This window comes from Musca domestica, unplaced genomic scaffold (assembly GCF_030504385.1).
Source record: "Musca domestica strain aabys unplaced genomic scaffold, Musca_domestica.polishedcontigs.V.1.1 46, whole genome shotgun sequence".
In the NCBI taxonomy this organism is placed as follows: domain Eukaryota; kingdom Metazoa; phylum Arthropoda; class Insecta; order Diptera; family Muscidae; genus Musca; species Musca domestica.
The window spans coordinates 1,334,757-1,341,042 of NW_026712336.1; the positions used below are offsets into that span (position 1 = coordinate 1,334,757).

General features: G+C 35.2%; 1 long non-coding RNA gene across 1 annotated transcript; it reads right to left on the bottom strand.

Annotated features, from left to right (window-relative positions):
* Positions 1-3,420: 3,420 nt before the first annotated feature.
* LOC131804591 (uncharacterized) lies at positions 3,421-4,923 on the bottom strand. Its single transcript, XR_009343176.1, has 2 exons — positions 3,717-4,923; positions 3,421-3,651 (listed from the first exon to the last, which is right to left on the bottom strand). It is a non-coding gene; the product is annotated as an uncharacterized LOC131804591 (long non-coding RNA).
* Positions 4,924-6,286: the final 1,363 nt, after the last annotated feature.

Below are 6,286 nucleotides of genomic sequence, written 5' to 3' on the forward strand. Positions count from 1 at the left end.
TTCTCCGAATATTCTTGACCTTATTTCCTCATAATTTTGTTCCCTGACCTCCAACGGTAAATAATGTCGAATTTTAGGGTAAATTTGTTTATCGGTTTTACTTTTTTCTAAATCGATTGTGGATTCTGATCGGCGGGCTGCTCGGCAGAACGGTGGTTTCCCGCTGTAACCAGGTTCTTCCTCGAGTTTCCCAATCGACAATTTGCACATTTCGGCGTAATGGTATTCTGCTTTCCACACTTAAAACAAAATAGATTTCTTTGAGTGGAAAGACAATCCCTGAATCCGTGGCCGGGAGTTTGGCAATTCCAACAGACTAATTGAACATTGACTGCTGAAACATCTACTACTTCATCTGATTCATCGAATACCTGAAAAATTTCTTCGTCATTCTCTTCATGCATCGCATTTACACGAGCTGGTTTATTGTAAGTAGGAGTAGTAACTGGGGCAGGATCGCGTCGAAAGAATGTCTTTTCAATCTCAATACACTCAATTCTCAATTGCTCAAGCGAGGATACTTGCATCGAATAAACAATACCTGAAATATTCTTTCGCACATTTTTCTTAGCCAGGGAGATCATTTCGTATTCCGAAACTGGTCTTTCTAGCTTAGATCTCATTGCGTTTAAGTCGTGGAAGAACGAGTTTATCGATTCTCCTGGCATTTGCTTTCGCTCTAACAAATCACGCATTTCTTCGAAGCATGTTCTTCTGGTTTTGAACCTTTCACACAAGGCATGTTTTAATGACTGCCAATTAGAAATATTGTTATTCATTTGTTCTAGCCAGAACCATTCATTAGCAGGGCCTGAAACTAAAACATGGAACTCATTCAAAATATCTTTCCATGGAAGGTTGTAAAGCTTTTGAAAATGTTCTAGCCGGTATATAAAGTCTTCTACTGACAAAGTATTGGGTCTGCCAGAGAAATTTATCCCAAATCTCTCAATTCTTATACCTGGAAAATTTTGAAAACTCATGAAGGATGGAGTAATAGTATGGGTACGGTTTATAGGTGGGTTATTTACGCTATTTGGGGGTGAAGAAGGGGGTTTAGGATTTAATGTAGGAATTGGTTGAGGCATCTGAATTGGTGGTGCACTTTGATTGCTGATCGACAATTTTGCGATTGCATCATTTAATTTATCTACTACAGTGTAAACCTTTTCCATCTCCTTGCTCACGCTCTTTTCAACCAGAGCCTGCAGATTTGCCTGGGCATGGTTCAAACTATCTTGCACCAAACTTCTGACAAGTTGGTCAACTTCTTTTGGTTGCATTGGCACAGTGGGTTGAGGCATGTTAGAAGGCATTTTAGCTGCAGCACTAGTGCTAGGATTAGGGTTATTAATTGAACCTGATAAATCCCGAACAGTTGGGTTGACATTAGCGTTTTGCATTTTTTCTTTTTTCTTAGTTTTCGGTTTTGGTGATGCAATTGAAGTTCTGCTAAGGTCAAACACTAACGATCTATTTCTTTTCCTGCGTTTTTTCCCTACCGTAGCTGCGTTCATTGATATTACTATATATATAAAGATGGAAATACTTATGTGGTTGGCTGTAAAGATTATATGGAATGAACTACAAACTAATTAATTTTAAAAGACAATAAAAGGGATTAATGTATTACACACAGTTATAAAAATAGTAAATATTAATAAAACAAAACATTTATAAATCAATAGGTTAAATAACAACAAAACAAAACAAATAAAAATCAATAGGTTAACAAAACAAACAAAATTTAAATTTTCAAAGACAATGACAAATATGAGAGGAGTTTAGGAGTATTTTCAGCTGTAATAAGGTATGTGTGTGGTCTATGCTTTTCAAACAAAAAAAACATGATTTTATTTTATAGTGGCCTATTACGGTTGTCATAGAGTATTGACTAGTTGGACTTTACAATTACTAACATTGAACTTTTCATTTAGAAATTAGCACCGTGGCAATTTTCTCCAATATTTAAAGAAAAGAGATCTCACGAAAGGATAAAATTAGTGCAATACAGTCTGTGGCCCATCGGTTCGCAGATGCTGTAATTATCCTATGCTAACCTTAAAATATTGTCGCTACTCTAAAAAATTTAAACACATACACGTCAAAACACAGGTCATAAAACAATACAAATTTTGTTACACTTCACGAACAAAAGCTATTGCACTAGACCCTAATCAGTGGAACAGAATATCCTGATTTTTTACTTTCTATGCTAAATATTGCACAATTGACACTTTTTAATTACTTAGAAAGTGGTTGCAATATTCGCAAGCATGTAAAAAATGCGATATTTTGCTTAAATCTATTGTCTCCTATGGTATATTGCACAGTGCGTAGATTTTATTGCACATATTATTGGCTAATGTCTGGAAGACATTAATGTTTTCTTTTGAAATTGGGCGCCATATTGTTACATTCAGCCTACTCGGCGTTATGGTGGGGTTCCGCACTAGCTCAGGAGGGAGCGGTTAATCCAGGGGGTTCTCAACCCTGCCACCATCAACCCTAGGGAATGAACACTTAAAGAATTGTACTGGAATAAACACAAACACAGAAAATCTGAAAACAAACATACACAACATACACCTATGACACAGGAGCTTGATATTATTGCTCCCCCACTATGCCCACCCATCCTTGACCCTTTAGTCCAAATACACTCAAAAAAAATTTAAAAAGGGCCCCAAAAAGCCACACACACTCACTTACAACGCCTAACCTCCTCTCTCACAAACAAAATTTAGCACAACATATTATTTCTTTAGACAATTAGACATTAAGCTTATTTATTAGAATCATAATCGTTCTCTTAAAACTAATTTCAACACGAACACATAAAAAAAAACTGGATTATTAATACCCGAACGAAAAACAAAAATTGTGAGTCAATACTCAGATTACCTTTTTTTATTACCCTGCTAGAAGCGCCAATTTTGGCCAATACAAGTACTTTAAATTTCTGCCTAAAGGAGCTCACTTAGACAAATCTTTTGGGCATTTCAAATCCTTGTCCCAAACAGAAAAATCGAAATTTTCTAGCTGTAAAATTTTGAGGCAACCCTACACTCACTAACAATAGGATTTAATGGGCATTAATTTTCCTTACATTTGTATCTTAAGCACTATTTATCTAACTACAAACAATACGTTTAACTTATATACTAAACTACACACTAACAAACAAATAATTTTTTATAGCTTCTTTTTTTTTCTTTTGGTCAAATTCGGATTAATTGATGAATTTCATGTTTTTTTCTTTTTTATTTCAGTGGTGTTTCCGTCAAAGGAGAAGGAACTTCATATGACTTTTTCCAGCGGGATTTGGCTTTCTTTCTTTTCTTTGGTAAGTAACTTAAATTTTGAATTACATTACCTTCACAACGGCATACTTAGGCAACTTTTTATCTTCTTTTTACAGATTTTTAGGTGGGATCTACTGGTTAGCTTCCCGGATTGGTACTATTGCCTGTTCCAAGGGTTATCCACTGGCAGTTTCCCAGGTCTTTTGGCCGTTTCCAGAACCTTTTCGTTGCCTGGAACCCCTGTGCCGCACCTGGCGATACAAAAATAATTGTTGGGGATGCCCGCTTCTTTTTCGTCCCAGTCGGATGGCGTTGTCCAATTGTGGATTTATGCGCGGCGTTATTCCTAAATAGAACACAAAACTTAACACAACACATCCGACATAACATCACTTACAAATCAACACTTACAAATTGTTTAGATACGCCACACAAATAAAACAATAAAACACACAAATTGTAACTGCCAATTTAATATTTCCTTTTTCTATTCACAAAAAAAAACATTTAAAAATTGACTGAACTGTTTCTGTTCCACACCACTTTGAAATAATGGCGCTTTTCGCCCTCTCTGTGCTTTATATACGGCCACCAAGGACGCTCAACCAAACTTTCCCTCTTTTCCAAGATTTTCCCACAATTTCCCTGACATTTATTATTTACCTTTATCAGGTGTTCTACCTACCCACTATTATCCCCAGTGTTGTATTTTTGCCACACGTCTCTCATGTTGTACAATAAACAACATGAAACTTGGCATCACTTTTTAAAATTTAGCCGGCCGCCCTGCGTATCCGGTTCTCTTTTTTGGCTGGCGTTCAGCACGTTCGGTGCATTAAATTGCACATTATAAAAATTTTACAATGAGGATGAACGCAACAAAATCGAAACTTATTCTAAAATTTGATGCTATTTTCGGCATTTTTGGTTTCATTCAATAAAATTAAAAATAAATGAAAAATTATTTTGTTTTACTTTGTTGCAGTTTTCTTCTTCTTCTTTCTTCTTAATTCTACCATGAATTTAATAAAATTCTAGTAAATAGCTCTTAGCGTCCCTCAAAAAAATCTTTTAAAACCTATATTTATAGCTCTTATGCCATGTTTACGTTAGAATTTTTTGTAGGGTTAACCTAGTTTAAACGTCAATTAAAATAATTCATCCCAGCATTATCTGTATATTACCTCGTCAATTTTCCCTACAAAAAAAGCCTTATTTTTACCGATTATGTTTTTACAAAATGAGTTATTTATTCTGTTAATATCTTTGATCAAACGTCTTATAAATTACAACTCTTCGTAAAATTAGTAGTCGATAACTAATGTTTAGAACATTTTAAAGTGCAATGTTTTTATGATAGTTTTTTTTTATGTATCTATATCATCATCAAATGTTGTTTCAATTCCAAGCGGTTCACCAAATATCTCATTACAGGGTTGCCATAAACCAGCTTACTCATTAAAATGGTATAATTATATAAGGCATGTTCTGTGCCAAAACCTGCAAGATTTCTTAAGTTTTGCGTTTTTGTTTGATATAACAAAAGAAAAATCGATCATCGTAAAAAATCTTTACATTCTTTCAGATTTTGGCAGGGAGAAATTAATGTCATGAGTACCTTAAATGTACGCCTTTATTTTTCAATTATACTAGAAATATGTCTCTTGTCTTGCATAAATACTTAGGGAATCGTTTTTATACCATATAACACTTACCACAAAGTCTTTGTGCGTTTGTTTGTAACATAGACCCATAGTTACTTTTGGGGATCTTCATAGAATCACTTTCTGAGTCGATTTATGCCAGGAAGTCCGTTCGTCCGTCAGTCTGTCCACGTATTTTTGTGAACAAAATGCAGGGGCCAAATCACCGAGTCGAAATCTTCCCATTTCCTACTTCCGCATCGTAACGTAGTTTACGCGGATCACCGCAGACGTTATCGAATTGTTTTTACTCGAAGTTGTACACGATAAGTAGTATGCAATCGAAATTTTTCTCTATACGAAACAGCGCTCGATGACGAATGCGGTAATTTGGCCACAGGTCGCACTTATTATCAGATTGAGTTGAAATTTTCCAAACAATATTTTTTTGGCCCGAGGACGAATCCTATTGAAATTTACATATAGCTCACATATATACCTTCAACCGATTTCCGATTAATTGTGCACCAAATGACAAATATCAGTACAAATGATCTGAATTTTGGCACATCCGACCGAATTCAGTCTAGTAGCAATTACATCAAATTTTGTGAAAATCGGTTCAGATATAGCTATAGCTCCCATTTATATGTTTCATCCGATTTAGGGTTTCAGGTCCCTCACATGCGTAATATGCAAGAATAATAATTAGTACCAGATAACTACTGGAGCTCAAAAATACCTCTGATAAATTTTGTCGATATCCGGTCAAATTTAGATATAGCTCCCATATATATATATTTATGCGATATCAGGTTTAATGGGCACCAAATGGCTAATATCAACCCAAATGGACCGAAATTCCGACTGAATTCAGTCTAAGCAAGTGCATCACATTTTTGTTAAAATCGGTTCAGATATAGTTATAGCTCCAATATATATATTTCATCCGATTTGGAATTAAAGTCCCTCACATGCGTAATACGCATTCCACAACAATGATAATTGATACCGGGCATCAGATACTGCTCAAAAATACCTCTGCCAAATTTTATCGACATCGGTTTTGACTTTTATATAGCTTCGATATACATCTCCATCCGATTTTACGGCTATTGCTCAATATATTGTGAATATCAGCCCAAATTGAATAGATTTTTCCATATTCAACATCTCCATCCGATTTTACGGCTATTGCTCTATTCGAAAACGGCAAGGATATAAAAGCGTTTGCTACAATAACCAATTTTTCTTTATGATATCGTTAAAATTGCAAAAATAGATTCTTGCTGGTTCTGGAATAGAGCAATAGAGTTTTTATTGCAGGGTGATCTCGCC